The sequence below is a fragment of the Somniosus microcephalus genome, chromosome 14 (assembly GCF_052327205.1).
Source record: "Somniosus microcephalus isolate GS21.2 chromosome 14, FLI_Smic_1.0, whole genome shotgun sequence".
Classification (NCBI taxonomy): Eukaryota; Metazoa; Chordata; class Chondrichthyes; order Squaliformes; family Somniosidae; genus Somniosus; species Somniosus microcephalus.
The window spans coordinates 31,832,979-31,859,775 of NC_141000.1; the positions used below are offsets into that span (position 1 = coordinate 31,832,979).

General features: G+C 50.3%; 1 pseudogene; it reads left to right on the forward strand.

The window, feature by feature from the left end:
* Positions 1 to 1,101: 1,101 nt before the first annotated feature.
* Positions 1,102 to 26,797, forward strand: part of LOC147107427 (PHD finger protein 23A-like) — a 36,212-nt pseudogene continuing 10,516 nt past the window's right edge.

The window sequence follows — 26,797 nt, forward strand, 5'->3', positions numbered from 1 at the left end:
TCTATTCCATCAGCATGGGTGCACTTTATACTCTCTCACCTTGGTCCTCAGAATCTGACCACGATCACCAGCAGCACCAACAACCACACCAACCTTCTCCGCAATCACCTAATGCTGCACAGGGCATCAGCACCTGACCACATTGCTGCCCAGGATGCCAGGGATGGCCTCACCATGGCCAGATTTACTTAATTTGATGCTGCACACCCTGGCTGCCACATGATGTGCCAGGTTGGCACCACCCCACACCAACAACATAAAGCATCCCTACAATGCGCAAGCCATTCCTTTCACACTCATGACCATTGCGGGAGGTACCGTTATGTCTCACCATTCACTGCAACTCTCTAAGCCACTTCCAAAGGTGCACGCAAATCTGTCCAAGAAAGCAAAGTGTTGAAAATGAAGATTTCAATGTTTGACAGCACATTAGCAGAAACTTCACTTGAACATTGACTAAAACACACAAGTGCCTACCCTTGTGTGTTAGTTTGTAATTGGACTAGGATGAGGGTGAGTGTGAGGGGTGGCTAGTGAGATGGGGAAGTGATAATGTAGATAGAGAGAGGGATGGGTGGGGGTACAAGGTAAGTTGGTGTGAGTAAGGATGTGCAGGAGTATGGTAGGGACGGCAGAGTGATGGGGATGTGATGAATAGCACAGCAGGATGAGGTTGAGTGTGGCTTTACAGTAATGTTTCGTGATCTACTGAGATCATTGAAAGGTTTGCAACACAGCAGCCTGGTCCTCCTGATGACATCCCTGCTTGTGTCCTCCTGTGCAATGTGCAACCGGGCTGCGTTGGTCTCCTAGGGAGGTCTCTTCTGCCCATTGGAAGGATATGGAGGGAGTCATGGGAGAGCCTGGGTGCAGCCATGCACCTCTGTGCACTACTTGTCAGTGTTAGCAGCACCTCCTCAATGCTGTAGAACACTGACAGCACAAATGTCAAAGTAAATTTGTGTATGGTCCCTTTAAGGAAACCAGCTGATGACGTGACATTAATGATGGTCATCAGTCCCACTTCCTTCAACTGGACCAGGAAACACGCTGAGTGGGTTTAACTAGCCCAATCAGGGGAAAGTCATGTCGGAGGCCGGGATGGAGTCAGCAGCGGGGCCACGACCTGCCACCGACCTCGCCCGTCTCGGACCCGACAAGGTAAGAAGCATCGCAGCCTAAGTTTCAGAAGGAGAAAGATCACACACTAACCAAGGTTTTAAACTTATGTAAAGTTGACTTTGAAGGAAGCTGAGCACGTTAAACTGGGCTGAGCTGTGAACAGGTAAACCTACAGAAAAACAGTGGGAGGTATTCAAAGTATTTAGTACAATACAAGACCAATACATACCCCATAAAGATCAAAATTTCCACTTGTACAATCAAACAACCATGGTCAACACTTGAGGTAAGATGTGGTATGAAGGAAGTGACTTACACAAATGCCAAGAAAAGTGGTTATCCAGAGGACTGGGAGAAAGATAGAAAACAACAGCAACAACAACAACAACTTGCATTTATATAGCGCCTTTAATGTAGTAAAACGTCCTAAGGCGCTTCACAGGAGTGTTATCAATCAAAATTTGACACCGAGTCACATAAGGTATGTTAGCATTGTGGTTATGTTATTGGACTAGTAATCCAGAGGCCTGGATTAATAATCCAGAGACATGAGTTCAATTCCCATCACGGTAGCTGGGGGGTTTAAATTCAGTTAGTTAAACAAATCTGGAATATAAAAAAAGCTAGTATTAGTAATGGTTTGTCATGAAAACCCATCTCACTAATGTCCTTCAGGGAAGGAAATCTGCTGTCCTTACCTGGTCTGGCCTATATGTGACTCCAGACCCACAGCAATGTAGTTAACTGTCCTCTGAAATGGCCAAGCAAACCACTCAGTTGAACCAAACTGTTATGAAAAAAGAGTTCACCACGCGGACTGCAGCAGTTTAAGAAGGTGGCTTATCACTTCCTTCTCTGAGGGCAATTAGGGATGGGCAATAAATGCTGGCCTTGCCATATCCCGTGAATGAATAAAAAAATAAGGAGATATTAGGGCAGATACCAAAAACTTATTCAAAGAAGTATCTTTGAATATTTAAGGAGCATCCTAAGAAAGGTAGAGAGGTTTAGGGCGGGAATCCCAGAGCTTAGGGCCTCGGCAGCTGAAGGCACAGCCACCAATGGTGAAGTGATTAAAAATGGGGATGCGCAAGAGGCCAGAATTGGAGGAGCGCAAATATCTCGGAGGGTTATTAAACTGGAGGAGGTTAGAGAGAGAGGGAAGGGTGAGGCCATGGAGGGATTTGAAAACATGGATGAGAATTTTGAAATCGAGGCGTTGCTTAACCAGGAGCCAATGTAGGTCAGCGAACACGGGGGTGATGGGTGAACGGGACTTGGTGAAAGGTAAAAGTTAGGATACGGGCAGCAAAGTTTTGGATGAGCTCAAGTTTATGGAGGGTGCAAGATGGGAGGTCAGCCAGGTGTGCATTGGAAAAATCCAGTCTCGAGGTAACAAAGGCATGGCTGAGAGTTTCAGCAGCAGCAGATGAGGCAAGGGCAGAGACGGGTGATGTTACGGAGGTGGAAATAGGCAGTCTTAGTGATGGCGAGGATATGTGGTCGGAAGCTCATCTCGGGGTCAAATACAACACCAAGATTGTGAACAGTCTGGTTCAGCCTCAGACAGTGGCCAGGGAGAAGGATGGAGTCGGTGGCTAGGGAACGGAGTTTGTGGCGGGCACCGAAGACAATGGCTTCGGCCTTCCCAATATTTAATTGGAGAAAATTTCTGCTCATCCAATACTGGATGTTGGACAAGCAGTCTGACAAATCAGAGGCAGTGGAGGGATCGAGAGAAGTGGTGATGGTGAAGGAGATCAGGGTGTCGGCAGCGTACATGTGGAACCTGACGTTGTGTTTTCGAATGATATCCCCGAGGGGCAGCATGTAGATGAGAAATAGGAGAAACAAAGGGACACAATGAAAATATTAAGAGCTGCAAAAAGGAATACAAGAAAAACTTGCAAGTAATATAAAGGCTAATTGTAAAAGATTTTATAAATATATTGGCGTAGAGCTTCCGTTAGTTTTATCAGCAGAATCGGGGTGAAGTCGGCCGATCCAACGCAAACTCAAGCATAAGTTAAGTTAGAAGTAAATTGCGTTTCTGCGATCTTTAACGCTGGTTTAAAAATCATTTTGCCTGAAGCTGGTCCCACCCCCAAAACTGGCCACGCCCCCAAATCGAAATAACGAGAATGGCGAGTTTCCGCCGATAGTGCCCATTTGCGGCCGTTTGAGCAGGGTCTTCGAATTGAATTTGTTTTCTTAGGCACACAGGCAGTAGTAGGCGCCTTTTAAAAGTTTTTACATATTAAAAAATATCAATTTACTAAGAAACTGATTAGTGTACACCAATGAAACTAGTAAATGGTTCAGTATAGTTTTGTTTAAGTAATATTCAGCACTTTAAAATCAGGTTACTCGCAGGTGGAGGTAGACACTTATTAAAAATGCTTACTTTTTGTGATAAACCCATTTTCAGCTGTATTAATAAAACTGTTACCAGGTTATCACTCTTAAATAAAGCAATGAATCTTTTTTAATGCAAAGAAACAAAAATAACCAATTATGTTCTATTACACAGACCGAGTGCTCTGGTTCATGGAAGATTTTATGTTTGTAATTATGCAAATACATTTTAGCGGAAACTTGAACTGTAACCAAACCAGTGGAATTTTAAATGCAATTTGCGCCCAATTTGCCAATTGTGCCCAAACAGAAACTCTATCCCATTAAGAGTAAGAAAGTGGCTAAGGTAGATGTGTGCCCATTAAAGACTGACGTGGTAATAAACAACAAAGTAAGGGCAGATTTATTAAAAAAATACTTTGTATCCGTTTTCACAGTAGAGGAAGAGAATAAAATATCAGTGATAGAAGGGAAACTAAAAATAAATCAAGGGGAGGAACTTATTGTCATTAAGGATAGAGTGACTGAGCACTTGAGAAAATATGAACTAATCAGAGAGAGCCAGTATAACTTTGTTAAAGGTAAGTCATGTCTGACTAATCTAGTTTAATTTTTTGAAGAGGTCACTAATAAGGTAGACAAAGGAGTATCTATAGGTGTTATCTATATGGACACCCAGAGGCATTCACTAAGGTTCCAAATAAAAGATTAGCAAAAATGAGAGTGCACGGAATTGGAGGTAGCCTTATGACTTGGGTTGAAAATTGGTTGGGCGATATTAGACAGAGAGGGGGGGCTACATTAACGCCCCAAAAGGGGCGCCACCCAATTGTTCCCCCCTGGTATTCTCTGCCCCATCAGGCTGTGGATGATGAGGGTCAAATTGAAGCTTTCAAGACTGAGATTGATCAATTTATGTTGGGTAAAGGTATCAAGGGATGTAGAGCGAAGGCGAGCAAATGGAGTTGAGATACAGATCAGCCGTGATCTAACTGAATGACAGCGTGGGCCTGAGGAGTAGAATGGCCTTCTCCTGTTCCTGTGTTTCTATGGGCACAAACTCTGCCAGGAATTCGGATACGGCAGGTTCTGGATCCACCTCAACCCCTCCGCCCACCCCAAACAAGGCCACTGTGACAGAGGGTGGCGCTCGGCACGATCTCCCTCTGCTGGGCATTCCTGCGTCCTTGGCTTTACACTGACCCGGCGTAAGTTTAGAGGCAGGAACATGGATTGAAAAAAAGGTTTAATGGCATTGTGTAGGATGGGAATAAGCCCCAAAGGGGAGGCAGGTGGTTCAGGCCACGATTCTGGCCTGGACCCCCAAAGATGATAAGTTGCATCTTTCTCTTAATCATGTAACCGTGAACTCCTTATACAGAAGACTGCTGGGGCCAAATATAGAAACATAGAAGATAGGAGCAGGAGTAGGCCATTCAGCCCCTCGAGCCTACTCCGCCATTTAATGAGATCATGGCTGATCATCCAAATTCAGTGCCCTGTGTAAAGTCTGTGGGTTGTATAGTGAAGTAATACACAGACTACAAGAGTAACTTTAACAGGACTTTACTATTCGAAGGTCAGGGCGAATCTGCCCAATAAATCCTGACACCGCACTTATATACCGGTGTGGTCACCGTTGGTATTACAGTATACAGCAGCCAAGGCAAAGTAGTGCCACACATAAAATAGTTCTCTTAAAGGTGGACGGTTACATACAGTAGTTCTCTTAAAGGTAGAATAGTTACATACACTACAATCCTCCCTTTTTAGCTTACAACATACTTATTCCCCATTAACATAACATCATAACATATATACAACTTTATGCAAAACAGTTCACAGATTCAGTCTCTCTGGAGGTTTCCTGACTCTATCCGGATAACGCCTCAGTGGTGTAGTAGTTTTCGGCGGGGTAGTAGGTTCTTCTGGTAAGGTCGAGTCGGCTTGAAGGACAGTGTCAGGTTCATCTGATTCCAGTATCACCAGATCGGAGGTAGGTGTTCTGGGTATCTCTGCTTCAACATTAGCAGTGTAAGGTTGTGGAGTAGGTTGGCTCTTTGTGGATGACCCTATGATCTGGTCAACATGGCACCTTATTATGCTGTCACCAATGTCCACTGTATACAGCAGCGGCCCTAGCCTTTTTACAATAGTTCCAGGCTGCCATTTCTCGGTACGGTCGTCCCGGGCCAAAACTTGTTGACCTATCTGAAAAGATCTAGTTGGCCTTTCATTCATGCCCTGGAATTGCCGGTTCTCTACGTCCCTTCTGACGTTTGGCTTAATCAAATCCAGCCGGCATCTCAGTCTTCTATTGAAAAACATCATGGCGGGAGTTTGATTTGTGACCGCATGTGTTGCATTCCTGTACGCCAACAAGAAGTTATCTACTTTATGTTGTAAGTTGATGTTTTCATTACCCATGGCCTTTATGGCCTTCTTGAAGGTCTGGACAAACCTTTCAGCTAATCCATTGGTGGCGGGATGGTATGGGGCTGACGTGTAGTGCTTGACCCCATTGCTTTTTAAGAATTTCCTGAATTCTTCGGACACAAATTGCGGTCCATTATCAGAACAGACCTGTTCTGGCAGCCCATTCCTGGCAAACATGGTCCTTAATACTGTGATGGTTTTTTCCGTGGTGGTGGAGGACATCTTTATTACCTCCGGCCACTTGGAGTGTGCATCCACAGCTATTAGAAACATTGAGTCCATAAATGGACCAGCAAAGTCAATGTGTACCCTTTGCCAAGGAGATGAGGGCCACTCCCATGGATGCAGAGGAGCTTGTGGTGGCGCGTTTTGGACCTTCTGGCATCCTAGACAGCTCTTGGTTATTTCTTCGATGTCTCCATCAATACCTGGCCACCACACAAACGCTCTTGCTAGGTTCTTCATTTTCACTCCACCCAGATGCCCCTCGTGAAGCTCCTTTAGCACCTTATGCTGAAGTTTGGGTGGAATCACCACTCTCGATCCACACATCAAGGTTCCTCGGCACACTGACAGCTGTTCTTTTCTTTGCGAAAATGCTGGCAGCGTTGGTTCGCCATGTGCTGGCCATCCCTCCACTGTTAAATCGTAGACTCGTGAGAGAGTCGGGTCATTCCTTGTTTCATTCTCGATCATCGAATTTGTCACTGGTAGACATTCTACTATGGACGAGTGGAACATCTCTACCGGGTCCACTGCAGCCGCCTCTTCAACTACCGGCAACGGTAGGCGCGATAACCCATCAGCATTTCCATGCTGTTTGGAGCTTTTGTATTCGATGTCATATTGGTGTGCCCCAAGTAACACGGACCACCTCTGTAACCTTTGCGCTGTCATAGTGGAAACGGCCTTGTTAGGGTTGAATATGGACACCAACGGCTGGTGGTCTGTCAGTAATGTGAACTTCTTGCCCTGCAGGTAATGATTGAATTTCTTTACTCCCCACACAAGGCTGAGGGCCTCCCTATCTATCTGGGCGTAATTTCGCTCAGCGGAGGTCAATGATCGGGACGCAAATGCGACTGGCCTTTCCGAGCCATTTGGGAACCTGTGTGAAAGTACTGCTCCAATTCCATAAGGGGAAGCATCACAAGCTAGACGAAGAGGTAACGTTGGGTTGAAATGAGCCAACACTTCCTCAGAGGTAATCAACGCCTTGCTTCTGCGAAAGGCCTTTTTACAGTACTCGCTCCACTTCCATGGCACTTCTTTCCGCAACAGAGTATTCAGCGGATGCAACACCGTGGATAAATTTGGCAAAAACTTGTGATAATAATTAATCAACCCCAGAAACGATCTCAACTGTGATACGTTCTCCGGAGCGGGGGCCTTCACGACAGCTTCTATTTTGTCAGGCGACTTGTGTAGCCCCTCTTGGTCAATGACATGACCGCAGTACGAGATCCGTTTCTGGAAGAACTCACATTTCTGGCGATTAATTCGAAGGCCATATTCCTTCAACCTGGTGAGCACCCGTTTCAAATTTGTGAGGTGTTCCTCTTCGTCTTCTCCCGTAATCAGGATATTGTCCAAGTAACACTGCGTGCTTGGAATACCTTGTAAGACCTGCTCCATTGCCCTCTGCCAAATTGCTGGAGCCGAAGCTACTCCAAAAACCAGTCTATTATAACGATACAAGCCTCTGTGCGTGTTGATTGTGAGATACTGGCGCGACTCTTCCTCGACTTCCATTTGTAAGTATGCTTGTGCCAGGTCTATCTTGGTGAAGTGTTGCCCGCCAGACAATGAAGCAAAGATATCCTCAATCCGCGGAAGCGGGTATTGTACCGTGTGAAGCATCGGATTAACTGTGATCTTGAAGTCTCCGCAGATGCGGACCTTTCCCAGTCCCCCTGGCTTGTTACTTGATGAAGACTTCATGACGGGAACAATGGGCGTGGCCCACTCACTCCAGTCCACCTTAGACAGTACCCCTGAACGTTCAAGCTCTTCCAGTTCTGCCTCCACAGCAGGTCGTATCGCGTAAGGTACCGATCTGGCTTTGAAAAATTTTGGGCTTGCATGTTCTGCAATCTTGATTTTTGCTTTAATTCCTCTCAGTGTTCCCAGTCCTTGCTGGAATACCTCTTTAGCTTCATCCAATATTCTGGACAACCGTTCAGGTTTGACCTCTTCCTTTCCGGAATCTACCGTCATTGTGTTTAGCGAATGCCAGTCTATCTTTATTTTCCTGATCCATTCCTGTCCCAGAAGTGGTGGACCTCCCTCGGGCAGCACATACATGTCCATCCTTTGGTGATCTTTGTCCTTGTATCTCACCTTGACTTCTATCTTTCCGATGGGGTATACTTTGTGCCCCGTGTATGTCTGCAATACCATCTCCGTATCCCGTAGGGGGAATATGTTTGAATAACTTTTTGTAATCATGCTTATTCATGACCGTCAGCACTGATCCGGTGTCCACTTCCATCTTCACTTGGACTTTTGCAATCTGTAGTGTGATCCAGATAGTTTGTCGGTCAGCTTCTTTACTCACATTGTGAATCCTCAGACTACCCAGTTCCTTGCTGTTGGAGTCTGCGTCTGAATTCTGTTTATCTGGACTCTTCCCAGTCACCTCATGTACCTTTATGTACTTCTTCTGCGGTGACTTATTATTGCTGGTCATCTTTCCTGCCCGGCATACCTTAGCTATGTGGCCAAGCTTGCCACATTTCCTACATTCCTGGTTTTTAACCCAGCATTGGTTCTGGTCGTGTGTTGTCTTCCCACAACGATAACATTTCATTGTACTCGAAGTCATTTGATCCACTCTGAGTACCGCTGTCTTCCGCTGCATTTCCGCCGTGCCTCTCGCTGCGGCTTCGTGCGATGCTGCAATAAGGACAGCCTTATCAAGTGTAAGATCGTTCTCTTCGAGCAGTCGTTTTTGTGTTCCTTCCTTCGACATTCCGCACACGAACTTGTCTCTCAGTGTCTCTGGCAGATTTACCCCAAACTGGCAGTATCTTGCTAGCCTCCGCAGTTCAACCAGGTACTCCGCGTTGCTTTCCTCTTTTCGTTGCATTCTCACGTAAAATTTAGATCGTTCCGCTAACATCAGCGGTGCGGGGTTAAAATGATCCTTCAGGACAGCAACAATATTAGCGAAAGACTGATCTGTCGGTTTAGCTGGTGATAGAAGATGCTTCAATAACCCGTATGTTCTCGCACCCATTAAGTTTAGTAAGGTTAGAGCTTTTTCATAATTTGCTAACTTATTGGCCGTACAATATATCTCGATGCGTTCTACATACGTGGGCCAATCTTCCACCTCGGCATCGAACCCGTTGATGTTACTACGCTTAGGCATCTTCGCCTCTTCCTGAGAAACAACAACAATATTTTTTAACTTTTTCTTTTTTCTTTTTCCAAGATGGCGGTTTCCCGCGCTTATCTTCTTTCCCTGCCCAATTTCAAAATGGCGGTTCCCGCTTCTGTCTTCTTCCCCGCCTACTGGCGGCTTCCCGCGTTTCTTCCCCTGGCGGGAGGGGTAAGCTTTCCCTCGGGCGACGGCCGCTGGCTTTCGCGGTTCGCAGCCTGTGCGTCGGCTTCAGCGCGTTCCCTTCTCTCGGCAGGGCAACCGGCGCTGGGTACAACCCGTTGGCGGCGAACAGTTTCAGCCGCTGGGCTGGTTCTCGCTCGGCCTTCCTTGCTCGGGCTCTGTCTCTCCCGCTCGCTCGGGCTCCCAATCGCGCCTCCCAGCCCTCTCGCAGTCCGGTGCTTCCCTCCCCGGCTGCGGCTGAGTTCTCCGCGGTTTATTTATTTTATCTCTTCCCGCGCCCTACGATCCCGGTCGCCGCTTTTCGTGGCCCCGGTCGCTGCCGGCTTTTTTCGCCGGTCGCGGTCCAGCTGTCTCACGACGCCGTTGCGTCTCACAGCCCGCTTGTACCGCGGCTTCCGTGCTCCACGCTGCCCCCGTCTCAGCGCCTCTGGGCCCGACTTCTGTCCGGCTCCTTTCCCCCCCGACCGTGGTCGAGTTCACCGCCCTTCTCCTTCGTTGATTTTATTTATTTTCCCTTTACTCACAGTCACCATGGCCGACTTGCTTCTCGTGCTGCTCGGCTCAAGCACCACCGTGGCAGAAGGGACAATCCGTGCCTGTTGCTGATGGAAGGCTGCGTGTCTGAAGTCTTCCTTCTTTCTTGCTGTGCAGACTCGAGTTTTCTCTCAGCAGAACGACGAGGGCGGTTGCCTCTTCTCGACGCTTCGTTAACTGCTTCGGACGTATTGCTGTACGCAGGGTAAGATCGAACTCGTCGCCACTGTAGAGTCTGTGGGTTGTATAGCGAAGTAATACACAGACTACAAGAGTAACTTTAACAGGACTTTACTATTCGAAGGTCAGGGCGAATCTGCCCAATAAATCCTGACACCGCACTTATATACCGGTGTGGTCACCGTTGGTATTACAGTATACAGCAGCCAAGGCAAAGTAGTGCCACACATAAAATAGTTCTCTTAAAGGTGGACGGTTACATACAGTAGTTCTCTTAAAGGTAGAATAGTTACATACACTACACCCTGTCCCTGCTTTCTCCCCATACCCCTTGACCCCTTTAGCTTTAAGAAATATATCTAACTCCTTCTTGAATATATTTAATAAATTGGCCTCAACTGCCTTCTGTGATACCATTTCTGGAGAAGCGACCTAACCACCTTCACTCCACCCTCCTCCGCCCAGGCCTGGGCAGCCTGAGACCTGATTTCCCAGCAGGGTTGGGGTTGCGGTAGGCAGGCAGCCAAGATTAACTCATAGTGGTACAAGCGTAAACGCTGAGATAGCAAGCACACGAGGTTTTGGTTCTGGTGTGTTGGGTTTATATGTAAACCATAGAATATGTCCTGGGAGAGAATTGTGATGGTACAAAATAAAATTAGGGAGGTCAAATGTGGAATATTGTATCCACTTGTGGTTACCATCCTTACAGACGTTTGTAGTGCATTCATATTCAGGTTAGCGTTCACACAAAGCCATTTCGGTTTTGCATCAACTTAAAGTTGTGGACTGTAAATCAAGGCCTGAACTGACTCTGAAGCAAAGTAGAGCAAGAATACCTGCTCCAGGGACTCCCGCTCCCTAATTGCCCCTTTACATCTATGTGTTTAATGTGTATTATCAAAGGGCATGAAAACCTGGCATGAAATTATCATCTGTTTTGTTTAAGCAGCAGGACCCCCTGCCTGTGTGTTATTTTCTACCCTGGTGGTAATTGAAGCACATAAAACAGTCACGTTATTAGAGAATGATTCAGATATTGATGTATACACCAAATAACGGGTGCAAGTGCATTGGAAACACTCCAAAATATTACTTTTATAAATGACGAGCCATAATACACTTTTTTAAAATAAGTTTTCACAAAGTATCCCCAAAGGTTTGGAAATTGCCCACTGTTGTGTAATGAAATAGACTGGCGCTCTATTTGCATACAATACAAAAATGCTTTAATTATAATTTATTTCTTGATTTATATAAGGAGTCAATACTTCGCAATTGTACTTCTGCAAACAGCAACCCTACAGAAATATATTCATATGTTAAGGGCATTTTACAACATCCTTCTGTACTATGCTGAACTTTTAATAGACTTTTACCTTACTGAAATGATAACGCTGCCATTAAATTAGACAAGCCCAGAACCGAATCGTGCAGAATTCAAGTTCTTTAAAACACTTAGGTGCACTTTTCCATTTCAGCGAGGACAGCGAGGCCTGACTTTGTCACAGAGAGCTTTTCTGGTGGCGTGGCTGAACTTCTAGTGGACAGCGACATAGCAAAGCCGCCTTAAACAGAAGGTGAAACAGCGATTTACTTGTACTTCTCGCAATCTAGTATACTGTATTCGCTGCTCACGCTGCGGTCTCCTCTACATTGGGGAGACCAAACGCAGATTGGGTGACCGCTTTGCGGAACACCTCCGTTCAGTCCGTAAGGGTGACCCCAAGCTTCCGGTTGCCTGTCATTTTAATTCAACCCTCCATTCCCACTCGGACCTCACCGTCCTTGGCCTCTTGTATTGTTCCACGGAAGCTCAACGTAAACTCGAGGAACAGCACCTCATCTTCCGATTAGGCACTCTGCAGCCCTGAACTCAATATCAGGACTCTGAACTCAATATCGAGTTCAACAATTTCAGATCATAACCTCGGCCCCTATTTCATTTTTTCTTGTAATTTTTCCACTCCTTTCCCCCCCCCCCCTTTCCTTTTGTTTCGCTCTCACACCTGGCAGCTATCCCTTGCCCTGCCAGTACACTTTACACCCAATCTCAGCCTATTACCATCTCGTCTAGCTTCTAACACCTTTCATTGTCTCTTTTTTACTTCTTTTGTTTCTTTTATTCTTTTGTCCGATCGCAGCCCTGCCTCCGATCCATCTTTTCTTTCCAGTTTTGAAGAAGGGTTCGACCCGAAACGTCAACTCAAATTTCTGTCCACGGATGTTGCCTGACCTGCTGAGTTTTTCCAGCATTTTCTATTGTTATTTCGGATTTCCAACATCCGCAGTATTTTGCTATCGATGTAAGGAGTGAGTTGGTTATAACTTTCTAAAGCCAGGGTTTTCCGGGATCCTCGCCTCCTGCCCGCATTTCTTGCCACGCGCTCACACGCACCTTTCAACACCCTGCACGCCACTCATGCTCTCGGGTTCTCCATTCGCAGCTTTACTTTTCCCCGCTCTCTCCAGCCACTCACGGGTTATCGGCTGGGTTTGGAGTGTTGGGCTCCCTTGTTATTGGCTGGGTTTGGAGTGATGGGCTCGCGTGTTATCGGCTGGATGTGGTGTTGGGCTCGCGTGTTATCGGCTGGGTTTGGAGTGATGGGCTCGCGTGTTATCGGCTGGGTTTGGAGTGTTGGGCTCGTGTGTTATCAGCTGGGTTTGGAGTGATGGGCTCGCATGTTATTGGTTGGGTTTGGAGTGATGGGCTCGCATGTTATCGGCTGGGTTTGGAGTGATGGACTCGCGTGTTTTCGGCTGGGTTTGGAGTGATGGACTCGCGTGTTTTCGGCTGGGTTTGGAGTGATGTACTCGCGTGTTTTCGGCTGGGTTTGGAGTGATGGACTCGCGTGTTTTCGGCTGGGTTTGGAGTGTTGGGCTCGCGTGTTATCAGTTGGGTTTGGAGTGATGGGCTCGTGTGTTATCGGCTGGGTTTGGAGTGTTGGGCTCGAGTGTTATTGGTTGGGTTTGGAGTGTTGGGCTCGCTCGTTATCAGTTGGGTTTTCAGTGTTGGGCTCGCATGTTATTGGCTGGGTTTGCAGTGATGGGCTCGCGTATTATCGGTTGGATATGGAGTGATGGGCTCGCTCGTTATCAGCTGTGTTTGGAGAGTTCGGCTCCCGTGTTATCGGCTTGGTTTTGAGTGATGGGCTCGCGTGCTATCGGCTGAGTTTGGAGTGTTGGTCTCGTTCGTTATCGGTTAGGTTTGGAGTGTTGGGCTCGCTCGTTATCGGTTGGGTTTGGAGTGATGGCATCGCATGTTATCGGCTGGGTTTGGAGCGATGGGCTCATGTGTTATCGGTTGGATTTGGAGAGTTGGCCTCACACGTTAACGGTTGGGTTTGGAGAGATGGGCAAACGCGTTATTGGTTGGGTTTGGAGTGCTGGGCTCGTGTGTTATCAGTTGGGTTTGGAGTGTTGGCCTCGTGTGTTGTGGGTTGGGTTTAGAGGGATGTGCCCGCTCGTTATCGACTGGGTTTGTAGTGATGGGCTGACGGGTTGTCGGCTGGGTTTGGGGTGTTGGGCTCGCGCGTTATCGGCTGGATTTGTGGTGTTGGGCTCGCGTATTATCGTCTGGGTTCGGAGAGATGGGCTCACATGTTATCGGCTTGGTTTGGAGTGTTGGGCTCGAGTGTTATTGGTTGGGTTTGGAGTGATGTGCTCGCATGTTATAGGCTGGGTTTGGCATGTTAGGCTTGCTCGTTATCGGCTAGGTTTGGAGTGATGGGCTCGCATGTTATCGGCTGGGTTTGGCGTGTTATGCTTGCTCATTATCGGCTAGGTTTGCAGTGTTGGGCTCGCATGTTATCGGTTTGGTTTGGAGTGATGGTCTCGTGTATTATCAGCTGGGTTTGGAGTGATGGGCTCACACGTTATCGGCTGGGTTTGGAGTGATGGGCTCACGTGTTATCGGTTGTGTTTTCAGTGTTGGGCTTGCGTATTATTGGCTGGGTTTGGAGTGATGGGCTCGTGCATTATCTGTTGGGTTTGTAGTGATTTGCTCGCTTGTTATCGGTTGGGTTCGGTGTGATGGGCTCGCATGTTATCGGCTGGGTTTGGCGTGTTGGGCTCGTGTGTTATCGGTTTGGTTTAGAGTGATGGGCTCGCGTATTATCAGCTGGGTTTGGACTGATGGGCTCGCGCGTTATTGGTTGGGTTTGGAATGATGGGCTCACGTGTTATCATTTGGGTTTGGCGTGTTGGGCTCGTGTGTTATCGGCTGGGTTTGGCGTGTTGGGCTCGCGTGTTATCGGTTGGGTTTAGAGTGATTGATTCACGCATTGTCGGCTGGGTTTGGAGTGCTGGGCTCGCTCGTTATCGGTTGGGTTTGGAATGTTGGGCTCGCTCGTTATCGGCTCGGTTTGGAGCAATGGGCTCACGTGTTATCGGCTGCGTTTGCAGTGATGGGCTCGCGTATTATCGGTTGGATTTGGAGTGATGGGCTCGCTCGTTATCAGCTGGGTTTGGAGTGTTCGGCTTGCATATTATTGGTTGTGTTTGGAGTGCTGGGCTCGTGTGTTATCAGTTGGGTTTGGAGTGTTGGCCTCGTGTGTTGTGGGTTGGGTTTAGAGGGATGTGCCCGCTCGTTATCGACTGGGTTTGTAGTGATGGGCTGACGGGTTGTCGGCTGGGTTTGGGGTGTTGGGCTCGCGCGTTGTCGACTGGATTTGTGGTGTTGGGCTGGCGTGTTATCGGCTGGGGTTGGAGTGATGGGCTCGCTCATTATCGGTTGGATTTGGAGTGATTGGCTCGCTCATTTTCAGCTGGGTTTGGAGTGATGGGCTCACGTGTTATCGGTTCGGTTTGCAGTGTTGGGCTCGCATGTTATCGGTTGGGTTCGGAGTGATGGGCTCGCGTGTTATCGGTTGGGTTTGGAGTGTTGGGCTCGCGTGTTATCGGTTGGGTTTGGAGTGTTGGGCTCGCGTGTTATCGGTTGTATTTGAAGCGATGGCCTCGCATGTTAACGGTTGGGTTTGGAGTGATGGGCACACGTGTTAGCGGTTGGGTTTAGAGTGATGGGCTCGTGCGTTATTGGGCGTGTTTGGAGTGTTGGGCTCATGTGTTATCAGTTGGATTTGGAGTGTTGGCCTTGCACGTTAATGGTTGTGTTTGGCGAGATGGGCAAACGCGTTATTGGGTTATTGGTTGGGTTTGGAGTGCTGGGCTCATGTGTTATCAGTTGGGTTTGGAGTGTTGGCCTCATGTGTTGTGGGTTGGGTTTAGAGGGATGTGCCCGCTCGTATCGACTGGGTTTGTAGTGATGGGCTGACGGGTTGTCGGCTGGGTTTGGGGTGTTGGGCTCGCGCGTTGTCGGCTGGATTTGTGGTGTTGGGCTGACGTGTTATCGGTTGGGTTTGGAGTGATGGGCATGCGCATTGTCGGCTGTGTTTGGAGTGATGGGCTCGCGTGTTATCGGCGGGGTTTGGAGTGATGGGCTCGCGCGTTATTTGGGCGTGTTTGGAGTGTGGGCTTGCGTGTTATCGGCTGGGTTTCGAGTGATGGGCTCGCGTGCTATCGGCTGGGTTTGGAATGTTGGGCTCACGTGTTTTCGATTGGGTTTGTTATGTTGGGCTCGCTTGTTATCAGTAGGGTTTGGAGTGATGGGTTCACGCGTTTTCGGCTGAGTTTGGAGTGATGGGCTCACGCGTTTTCGGCTGAGTTTGGAGTGATGGGCTCGCGTGTTATCGGTTGCATTTCGAGTGATGGGCTCGTCTGTTATCGGCTGGGTTTGGAGTGATGGGCTCGCGTGTTATCGATTGTATTTGAAGCGATGGCCTCGCATGTTAACGGTTGGATTTGGAGTGATGGGCGCGCACTTTGTCGGCTGGGTTTGGAGTGATGGGCTCGCGCGTTATTGGGCGTGTTTGGAGTGATGGGCTCGCGTGTTATCGGCTGGGTTTGGAGGATGGGCTCCCGTGTTATCGGCTGGGTTTTGAGTGATGGGCTCGCGTGCTATCGGCTGGGTTTGGAGTGTTGGGCTCGCTCGTTATCGGTTCGGATTGGAGTGATGGCCTCGCGTGTTATCGGCCGGGTTTGGAGTGATGGGCTCGCGTGCAATCGGCTGGGTTTGGAGTGCTGGGCTCGTGTGTTATCAGTTGGGTTTGAGGTGTTGGCCTCGCGTGTTATCGGTTGGGTTTGGAGTGATGGCCTCGCGTGCTATCGGCTGGGTTTGGCATATTGGGCTCACGTGTTATCGATTGGTTTTGGAGTGTTGGGCTCGCGTGTTATTGGTTGGGTTTGGAGTGATGGGCTCGCTTGTTATCGGTAGGTTTTGGAGTGATGGGCTCGCGCGTTTTCGGCTGAGTTTGGAGTGATGGGCTCATGCGTTTTCGGCTGAGTTTGGAGTGATGGGCTCACGTGTTATCGGTTGCATTTCGAGTGATGGGCTCGTCTGTTATCGGCTGGGTTTGGAGTGTTGGGCTCGCGTGTTATCGATTGTATTTGAAGCGATGGCCTCGCATGTTAACGGTTGGATTTGGAGTGATGGGTACACGCGTTATCGGTTGGGTTTGGAGTGATGGGCGCGCACTTTTTCGGCTGGGTTTGGAGTGTTGGGCTCGCTCGTTATCGGCTGGGTTTGGAGTGTTGGGCTCGCTCGTTATCGGTTCGGATTGGAGTGACGGGCTCGCGTGTTATCGATTGGGTATGGAGTGATGGCCTTGCGTGTTATCGGCCGGGTTTGGAGTGATGGCCTCGCGTGTTATCGGCTGGGTTTGGAGTGATGGCCTCGCGTGCTATCGGCTGGGTTTGGCATGTTGGGGCTCACGTGTTATCGATTGGTTTTGGAGTGTTGGGCTCGCGTGTTATTGGTTGGGTTTGGAGTGATGGGCTCGCTTGTTATCGGTAGGTTTTGGAGTGATGGGCTCGCGCGTTTTCGGCTGAGTTTGGAGTGATGGGCTCGTGTGTTATTGGTTGGGTTTGTAGTGTTAGGCTCACGTGTTATTGGCTGGGTTTGGAGTGCTGGGCTCGCGTGTTATCGGTTGCGATTGCAGTGTTAGGCTTGCTCATTATCGGCTAGTTTTGGCATGATGGGCTTGCGTGTTATCAGCTGAGTTTGGAGTGATGGGCTCGCTTGTTATCGGTAGGTTTTGGAGTGATGGGCTCGCGCGTTTTCGGCTGAGTTTGGAGTGATGGGCTCGCGTGTTATCGGTTGCGTTTCGATTGATGGGCTCGTCTGTTATCGGCTGGGTTTGGAGTGATGGGCTCGCGTGTTATCGGCTGGGTTTGGAGTGATGGGCTCGTTCTTTGTCGGCTGGCTTTGGAGTGATGGACTCACGCGTTGTTGTCTGGGTTTCGAGTGTTGGTCTCGCGCGTTATCGGCTGGTTTTCGAGTGTTGGGCTCGTGCGTTATCGGCTGGGTTTGGAGTGATGGGCTCGCTCCTTATCGGTTGGGCTTGGAGTGATGGGCTCGTGGGTTATCTGTTGGGTTTGGAGTGATGGGCTCGCGTGTTATCATTTGGGTTTGGCGTCTTGGGCTCGCGTGTTATCAGTTGGGTTTGGAGTGATGGGCTCGCTTGTTATCGGTTGGGTTTGGAGTGATGGGCTCGCTTGTTATCGGTTGGGTTTGGAGTGATGGGCTCGCTTGTTATCGGTTGGGTTTGGAGTGATGGGCTCGCGTGTTATCGGCTAGGTTTGGAGTGATGGGCTCGCGTGTTATCGGCTGGGTTTGGAGTGTTGGGCTCGCTCATTATCGGCTGGATTTGGAGTGATGGGCTCATGTATTATCGGTTGGGTTTGCAGTGATGGGCTCGCTCATTATCGGCTGGGTTTGGAGTGTTCGGCTTGCGTGTTATTGGTTGGGTTTGGAGTGGTGGGCTTGCGCGTTATAGGCTGGGATTGGAGTGTGGGTTTGCGCGTTATCGGTTGGGTTTGGAGTGATGTGCTCATGTGTTATTGGCTCGGTTTGGAGTGATGGGCTCGCTCAATATCGGTTGGGTTTGGAGTGTTGTACTCACGTGTTATCGGTTGGGTTCGGAGTGTTGGGCTCGCGTGTATTTGTATTTGAAGCGATGGCCTCGCATGTTAACGGTTGGGTTTGGAGTGATGGGCACATGTGTTATCGGTTGGGTTTGGAGCAATGGGCTCGCGCATTGTCGGTTAGGTTTGGAGTGATGAGCACGCGTGTTATCGGCTGGGTTTGGAGTGATGGGCTCGTGCGTTATTGGGCGTGTTTGGAGTGTTGGGCTCATGTGTTATCGGTTGGATTTGGAGTGTTGGTCTCGCACGTTAACGGTTGTGTTTGGAGAGATGGGCAAATGCGTTATTGGTTGGGTTTGGAGAGCTGGGCTCATGTGTTATCAGTTGGGTTTGGAGTGTTGGCCTCGTGTGTTGTGGGTTGGGTTTAGAGGGATGTGCCCGCTCGTATCGACTGTGTTTGTAGTGATGGGCTGACGGGTTGTCGGCTGGGTTTGGGGTGTTGGGCTCGCGCGTTGTCGGCTGTATTTGTGGTGTTGGGCTGGCGTGTTATCGGTTGGGTTTGGAGTGATGGGCGCGCGCATTGTCGGCTGTGTTTGGAGTGATGGGCTCGCGTGTTATCGGCGGGGTTTGGAGTGATGGGCTCGCGCGTTATTTGGGCGTGTTTGGAGTGATGGGCTTGCGTGTTTTCAGCTGGCTTTTGAGTGATGGGCTCGCGTGCTATCGGCTGGGTTTGGAGTGTTGGGCTCACTCGTTTTCAGTTGGGTTTGGAGTGTTGGGCTCGCTCGTTATCGGTTCGGATTGGAGTGACGGGCTCGCGTGTTATCGATTGGGTTTGGAGTGATGGCCTCGCGTTCAATCGGCTGGGTTTGGAGTGCTGGGCTCGTGTGTTATCAGTTGGGTTTGAGGTGCTGGCCTCGCGTGTTATCGGTTGGGTTTGGAGTGATGGGCTCGCTTGTTATCGGCTAGGTTTGGAGTGATGGGCTCGCATGTTATCGGCTAGGTTTGGAGTGATGGGCTCGCATGTTATCGGCTGGGTTTGGAGTGATGGGCTCGCTCCTTATCGGTTGGGTTTGGAGTGATGGGCTCGCGTGTTATCGGCTGGGTTTGGAGTGTTGGGCTCGCTCATTATCGGCTGGATTTGGAGTGATGGGCTCATGTATTATCGGTTGGGTTTGCAGTGATGGGCTCGCTCATTATCGGTTGGGCTTGGAGTGTTCGGCTTGCGTGTTATTGGTTGGGTTTGGAGTGGTGGGCTTGCGCGTTATAGGCTGGGATTGGAGTGATGGGTTCGCGCGTTATCGGTTGGGTTTGGAGTGATGTGCTCATGTGTTATTAGCTCGGTTCGGAGTGATGGGCTCGCTCGATATCGGTTGGGTTTGGAGTGTTGTACTCACGTGTTATCGGTTGGGTTCGGAGTGTTGTACTCACGTGTTATCGGTTGGGTTCGGAGTGTTGGGCTCGCGTGTTATCGGTTGTATTTGAAGCGATGGCCTCGCGTGTTATCGGCTGGTTTTGGAGTGATGGGCTCACGCATTATTGGGCGTGTTTGGAGTATTGGGCTCATGTGTTATCGGTTGGATTTGGAGTGTTGGTCTCGCACGTTAACGGTTGTGTTTGGAGAGATGGGCAAATGCGTTATTGGTTGGATTTGGAGTGCTGGGCTCATGTGTTATCAATTGGGTTTGGAGTGTTGGCCTCATGTGTTGTGGGTTGGGTTTAGAGGGATGTGCCCGCTCGTATCGACTGGGTTTGTAGTGATGGGCTGACGGGTTGTCGGCTGGGTTTGGGGTGTTGGGCTCGCGCGTTGTCAGCTGGATTTGTGGTGTTGGGCTGGCGTGTTATCGGTTGGGTTTGGAGTGTTGGGATCACATGTTATCGGTTGGGTTGGAATGATGGGCTCGCACGTTGTCGGCTGGGTTTGGGGTGTTGGGCTCGCGTGTTATCTGTTGGATTTGGAGTGATGGGCTGGTGTGTTATCGATTGGGTTCAGAGTGTTGGGCTCACGTGTTATTGGTTGGGTTTGGAGTGATGGGCTCGCGTGTTATTGGTTGTGTTTGAAGCGATGGCCTCGAATGTTAACGGTTGGGTTTGGAGTGATGGGCACACCCATTATCGGGTGGGTTTGGAGTGATTGGCACGCGCATTGTCGGCTGTGTTTGGAGTGATGGGCTCGCGTGTTATCGGCTGGGTTTGGAGTGATGGGCTCGCGTGCTATCGGCTGGGTTTGGCATGTTGGGCGCACGTGTTTTCGATTGGGTTTGTTATGTTGGGCTCGCTTGTTATCGGTAGGGTTTGGAGTGATGGGCTCACGCGTTTTCGGCTGAGTTTGGAGTGATGGGCTCGCGTGTTATCGGTTGCATTTCGAGTGATGGGCTCGTCTGTTATCGGCTGGGTTTGGAGTGATGGGCTCGCTTGTTATCGGTAGGTTTTGGAGTGATGGGCTCGCGCGTTTTCGGCTGAGTTTGGAGTGATGGGCTCGTGTGTTATTGGTTGGGTTTGTAGTGTTAGGCTCACGTGTTATTGGCTGGGTTTGGAGTGCTGGGCTCGCGTGTTATCGGTTGCGATTGCAGTGTTAGGCTTGCTCATTATCGGCTAGTTTTGGCATGATGGGCTTGCGTGTTATCAGCTGAGTTTGGAGTGATGGGCTCGCTTGTTATCGGTAGGTTTTGGAGTGATGGGCTCGCGCGTTTTCGGCTGAGTTTGGAGTGATGGGCTCGCGTGTTATCGGTTGCGTTTCGATTGATGGGCTCGTCTGTTATCGGCTGGGTTTGGAGTGATGGGCTCGCGTGTTATCGGCTGGGTTTGGAGTGATGGGCTCGTTCTTTGTCGGCTGGCTTTGGAGTGATGGACTCACGCGTTGTTGTCTGGGTTTCGAGTGTTGGTCTCGCGCGTTATCGGCTGGTTTTCGAGTGTTGGGCTCGTGCGTTATCGGCTGGGTTTGGAGTGATGGGCTCGCTCCTTATCGGTTGGGCTTGGAGTGATGGGCTCGTGGGTTATCTGTTGTGTTTGGAGTGATGGGCTCGCGTGTTATCATTTGGGTTTGGCGTCTTGGGCTCGCGTGTTATCAGTTGGGTTTGGAGTGATGGGCTCGCTTGTTATCGGTTGGGTTTGGAGTGATGGGCTCGCTTGTTATCGGTTGGGTTTGGAGTGATGGGCTCCCTTGTTATCGGTTGGGTTTGGAGTGATGGGCTCGCTTGTTATCGGTTGGGTTTGGAGTGATGGGCTCGCGTGTTATCGGCTAGGTTTGGAGTGATGGGCTCGCGTGTTATCGGCTGGGTTTGGAGTGTTGGGCTCGCTCCTTATCGGTTGGGCTTGGAGTGATGGGCTCGTGGGTTATCTGTTGGGTTTGGAGTGATGGGCTCGCGTGTTATCATTTGGGTTTGGCGTCTTGGGCTCGCGTGTTATCGGTTGGGTTTGGAGTGATGGGCTCGCGTGTTATCGGTTGGGTTTGGAGTGATGGGCTCGCTTGTTATCGGCTAGGTTTGGAGTGATGGGCTCGCATGTTATCGGCTGGGTTTGGAGTGATGGGCTCGCTCCTTATCGGTTGGGCTTGGAGTGATGGGCTCGCGTGTTATCGGCTGGGTTTGGAGTGTTGGGCTCGCTCATTATCGGCTGGATTTGGAGTGATGGGCTCATGTATTATCGGTTGGGTTTGCAGTGATGGGCTCGCTCATTATCGGTTGGGCTTGGAGTGTTCGGCTTGCGTGTTATTGGTTGGGTTTGGAGTGGTGGGCTTGCGCGTTATAGGCTGGGATTGGAGTGATGGGTTCGCGCGTTATCGGTTGGGTTTGGAGTGATGTGCTCATGTGTTATTAGCTCGGTTCGGAGTGATGGGCTCGCTCGATATCGGTTGGGTTCGGAGTGTTGTACTCACGTGTTATCGGTTGGGTTCGGAGTGTTGTACTCACGTGTTATCGGTTGGGTTCGGAGTGTTGGGCTCGCGTGTTATCGGTTGTATTTGAAGCGATGGCCTCGCGTGTTATCGGCTGGTTTTGGAGTGATGGGCTCACGCATTATTGGGCGTGTTTGGAGTATTGGGCTCATGTGTTATCGGTTGGATTTGGAGTGTTGGTCTCGCACGTTAACGGTTGTGTTTGGAGAGATGGGCAAATGCGTTATTGGTTGGGTTTGGAGTGCTGGGCTCATGTGTTATCAGTTGGGTTTGGAGTGTTGGCCTCATGTGTTGTGGGTTGGGTTTAGAGGGATGTGCCCACTCGTATCGACTGGGTTTGTAGTGATGGGCTGACGGGTTGTCGGCTGGGTTTGGGGTGTTGGGCTCGCGCGTTGTCAGCTGGATTTGTGGTGTTGGGCTGGCGTGTTATCGGTTGGGTTTGGAGTGTTGGGATCACATGTTATCGGTTGGGTTGGAATGATGGGCTCGCACGTTGTCGGCTGGGTTTGGGGTGTTGGGCTCGCGTGTTATCTGTTGGATTTGGAGTGATGGGCTGGTGTGTTATCGATTGGGTTCGGAGTGTTGGGCTCACGTGTTATTGGTTGGGTTTGGAGTGATGGGCTCGCGTGTTATTGGTTGTGTTTGAAGCGATGGCCTCGAATGTTAACGGTTGGGTTTGGAGTGATGGGCACACCCGTTATCGGGTGGGTTTGGAGTGATGGGCACGCGCATTGTCGGCTGTGTTTGGAGTGATGGGCTCGCGTGTTATCGGCTGGGTTTGGAGTGATGGGCTCGCGTGCTATCGGCTGGGTTTGGAATGTTGGGCTCACGTGTTTTCGATTGGGTTTGTTATGTTGGGCTCGCTTGTTATCGGTAGGGTTTGGAGTGATGGGCTCACGCGTTTTCGGCTGAGTTTGGAGTGATGGGCTCGCGTGTTATCGGTTGCATTTCGAGTGATGGGCTCGTCTGTTATCGGCTGGGTTTGGAGTGTTGGGCTCGCGTGTTATCGATTGTATTTGAAGCGATGGCCTCGCATGTTAACGGTTGGATTTGGAGTGATGGGTACACGCGTTATCGGTTGGGTTTGGAGTGATGGGCGCGCACTTTGTCGGCTGGGTTTGGAGTGTTGGGCTCGCTCGTTATCGGCTGGGTTTGGAGTGTTGGGCTCGCTCGTTATCGGCTGGGTTTGGAGTGTTGGGCTCACTCGTTTTCGGTTGGATTTGGAGTGTTGGGCTCGCTCGTTATCGGTTCGGATTGGAGTGACGGGCTCGCGTGTTATCGATTGGGTATGGAGTGATGGCCTTGCGTGTTATCGGCCGGGTTTGGAGTGATGGCCTCGCGTGTTATCGGCCGGGTTTGGAGTGATGGCCTTGCGTGTTATCGGCCGGGTTTGGAGTGATGGGCTCGCGTGCAATCGGCCGGGTTTGGAGTGCTGGGCTCGTGTGTTATCAGTTGGGTTTGAGGTGTTGGCCTCACGTGTTATCGGTTGGGTTTGGAGTGATGGCCTCGCGTGCTATCGGCTGGGTTTGGAGTGATGGCCTCGCGTGCTATCGGCTGGGTTTGGAGTGATGTGCTCGCGTGTTATCGATTGGTTTTGGAGTGATGGGCTCGCGTGTTATTGGTTGGGTTTGGAGTGATGGGCTCGCTTGTTATCGGTAGGTTTTGGAGTGATGGGCTCGCGCGTTTTCGGCTGAGTTTGGAGTGATGGGCTCGTGTGTTATCGGTTGGGTTTGTAGTGTTAGGCTCACGTGTTATTGGCTGGGTTTGGTGTGATGGGCTCGCGTGTTATCGGTTGCGTTTCGATTGATGGGCTCGTGTGTTATCGGCTGGGTTTGGAGTGTTGGGCTCGTGTGTTATCGGCTGGGTTTGGAGTGATGGGCTCGTTCTTTGTCGGCTGGCTTTGGAGTGATGGACTCACGCGTTGTTGTCTGGATTTCGAGTGTTGGTCTCGCGCGTTATCGGCTGGTTTTCGAGTGTTGGGCTCGTGCGTTATCGGCTGGGTTTGGAGTGATGGGCTCGCTCCTTATCGGTTGGGCTTGGAGTGATGGGCTCATGGGTTATCTGTTGGGTTTGGAGTGATGGGCTCGCGTGTTATCGGTTGCGTTTCGATTGATGGGCTCGTCTGTTATCGGCTGGGTTTGGAGTGTTGGGCTCGCGTGTTATCGGCTGGGTTTGGAGTGATGGGCTCGTTCTTTGTCGGCTGGCTTTGGAGTGATGGACTCATGCGTTGTTGTCTGGATTTCGAGTGTTGGTCTCGCGCGTTATCGGCTGGTTTTCGAGTGTTGGGCTCGTGCGTTATCGGCTGGGTTTGGAGTGATGGGCTCGCTCCTTATCGGTTGGGCTTGGAGTGATGGGCTCGTGGGTTATCTGTTGGGTTTGGAGTGATGGGCTCGCGTGTTATCATTTGGGTTTGGCGTCTTGGGCTCGCGTGTTATCGGTTGGGTTTGGAGTGATGGGCTCGCTTGTTATCGGTTGGGTTTGGAGTGATGGGCTCGCGTTTTATCGGCTAGGTTTGGAGTGATGGGCTCGCGTGTTATCGGCTAGGTTTGGAGTGATGGGCTCGCGTGTTATCGGTTGGGTTTGGAGTGATGGGCTCGCTCATTATCGGCTGGATTTGGAGTGATGGGCTCATGTATTATCGGTTGGGTTTGCAGTGATGGGCTCGCTCATTATCGGCTGTGTTTGGAGTGTTCGGCTTGCGTGTTATTGGTTGGGTTTGGAGTGGTGGGCTCGCTTGTTATCGGTTGGGTTTGGAGTGATGGGCTCGCTTGTTATCGGTTGGGTTTGGAGTGATGGGCTCGCTTGTTATCGGTTGGGTTTGGAGTGATGGGCTCGCTTGTTATCGGTTGGGTTTGGAGTGATGGGCTCGCGTGTTATCGGCTAGGTTTGGAGTGATGGGCTCGCGTGTTATCGGCTGGGTTTGGAGTGTTGGGCTCGCTCATTATCGGCTGGATTTGGAGTGATGGGCTCAGGTATTATCGGTTGGGTTTGCAGTGATGGGCTCGCTCATTATCGGCTGTGTTTGGAGTGTTCGGCTTGCGTGTTATTGGTTGGGTTTGGAGTGGTGGGCTTGTGCGTTATAGGCTGGGATTGGAGTGATGGGTTTGCGCGTTATCGGTTGGGTTTGGAGTGATGTGCTCATGTGTTATTTTCTCGGTTTGGAGTGATGGGCTCGCTCAATATCGGTTGGGTTTGGAGTGTTGTACTCACGTGTTATCGGTTGGGTTCGGAGTGTTGGGCTCGCGTGTTATCGGTTGTATTTGAAGCGATGGCCTCGCATGTTAACGGTTGGGTTTGGAGTGATGGGCACACGTGTTATCGGTTGGGTTTGGAGCAATGGGCTCGCGCGTTGTCGGTTAGGTTTGGAGTGATGAGCACGCGTGTTATCGGCTGGGTTTGGAGTGATGGGCTCGTGCGTTATTGGGCGTGTTTGGAGTGTTGGGCTCATGTGTTATCGGTTGGATTTGGAGTGTTGGTCTCGCACGTTAACGGTTGTGTTTGGAGAGATGGGCAAATGCGTTATTGGTTGTGTTTGGAGAGCTGGGCTCATGTGTTATCAGTTGGGTTTGGAGTGTTGGCCTCGTGTGTTGTGGGTTGGGTTTAGAGGGATGTGCCCGCTCGTATCGACTGTGTTTGTAGTGATGGGCTGACGGGTTGTCGGCTGGGTTTGGGGTGTTGGGCTCGCGCGTTGTCGGCTGTGTTTGTGGTGTTGGGCTGGCGTGTTATCGGTTGGGTTTGGAGTGATGGGCGCGCGCATTGTCGGCTGTGTTTGGAGTGATGGGCTCGCGAGTTATCGGCGGGGTTTGGAGTGATGGGCTCGCGCGTTATTTGGGCGTGTTTGGAGTGATGGGCTTGCGTGTTATCAGCTGGCTTTTGAGTGATGGGCTCGCGTGCTATCGGCTGGGTTTGGAGTGTTGGGCTCGCTCGTTATCGGTTCGGATTGGAGTGACGGGCTCGCGTGTTATCGATTGGGTTTGGAGTGATGGCCTCGCGTTCAATCGGCTGGGTTTGGAGTGCTGGGCTCGTGTGTTATCAGTTGGGTTTGAGGTGCTGGCCTCGCGTGTTATCAGCTGGGTTTGGAGTGATGGGCTCGCTTGTTATCGGCTAGGTTTGGAGTGATGGGCTCGCATGTTATCGGCTGGGTTTGGAGTGATGGGCTCGCTCCTTATCGGTTGGGCTTGGAGTGATGGGTTCGCTTGTTATCGGTTGGGTTTGGAGTGATGGGCTCGCTCATTATCGGCTGGATTTGGAGTGATGGGCTCATGTATTATCGGTTGGGTTTGCAGTGATGGGCTCGCTCATTATCGGCTGGGTTTGGAGTGTTCGGCTTGCGTGTTATTGGTTGGGTTTGGAGTGGTGGGCTTGCGCGTTATAGGCTGGGATTGGAGTGATGGGTTCACGCGTTATCGGTTGGGTTTGGAGTGATGTGCTCATGTGTTATTAGCTCGGTTTGGAGTGATGGGCTCGCTCGATATCGGTTGGGTTTGGAGTGTTGTACTCACGTGTTATCGGTTGGGTTCGGAGTGTTGGGCTCGCGTGTTATCGGTTGTATTTGAAGCGATGGCCTCGCATGTTAACGGTTGGGTTTGGAGTGATGGGCACATGCGTTATCGGTTGGGTTTGGAGCGATGGGCTCGCGCGTTGTTGGCTAGGTTTGGAGTGATGGGCACTAGCGTTGTCGGCTAGGTTTGGAATGATGGGCACGCGTGTTATCGGCTGGTTTTGCAGTGATGGGCTCGCGCGTTATTGGGCGTGTTTGGAGTATTGGGCTCATGTGTTATCGGTTGGATTTG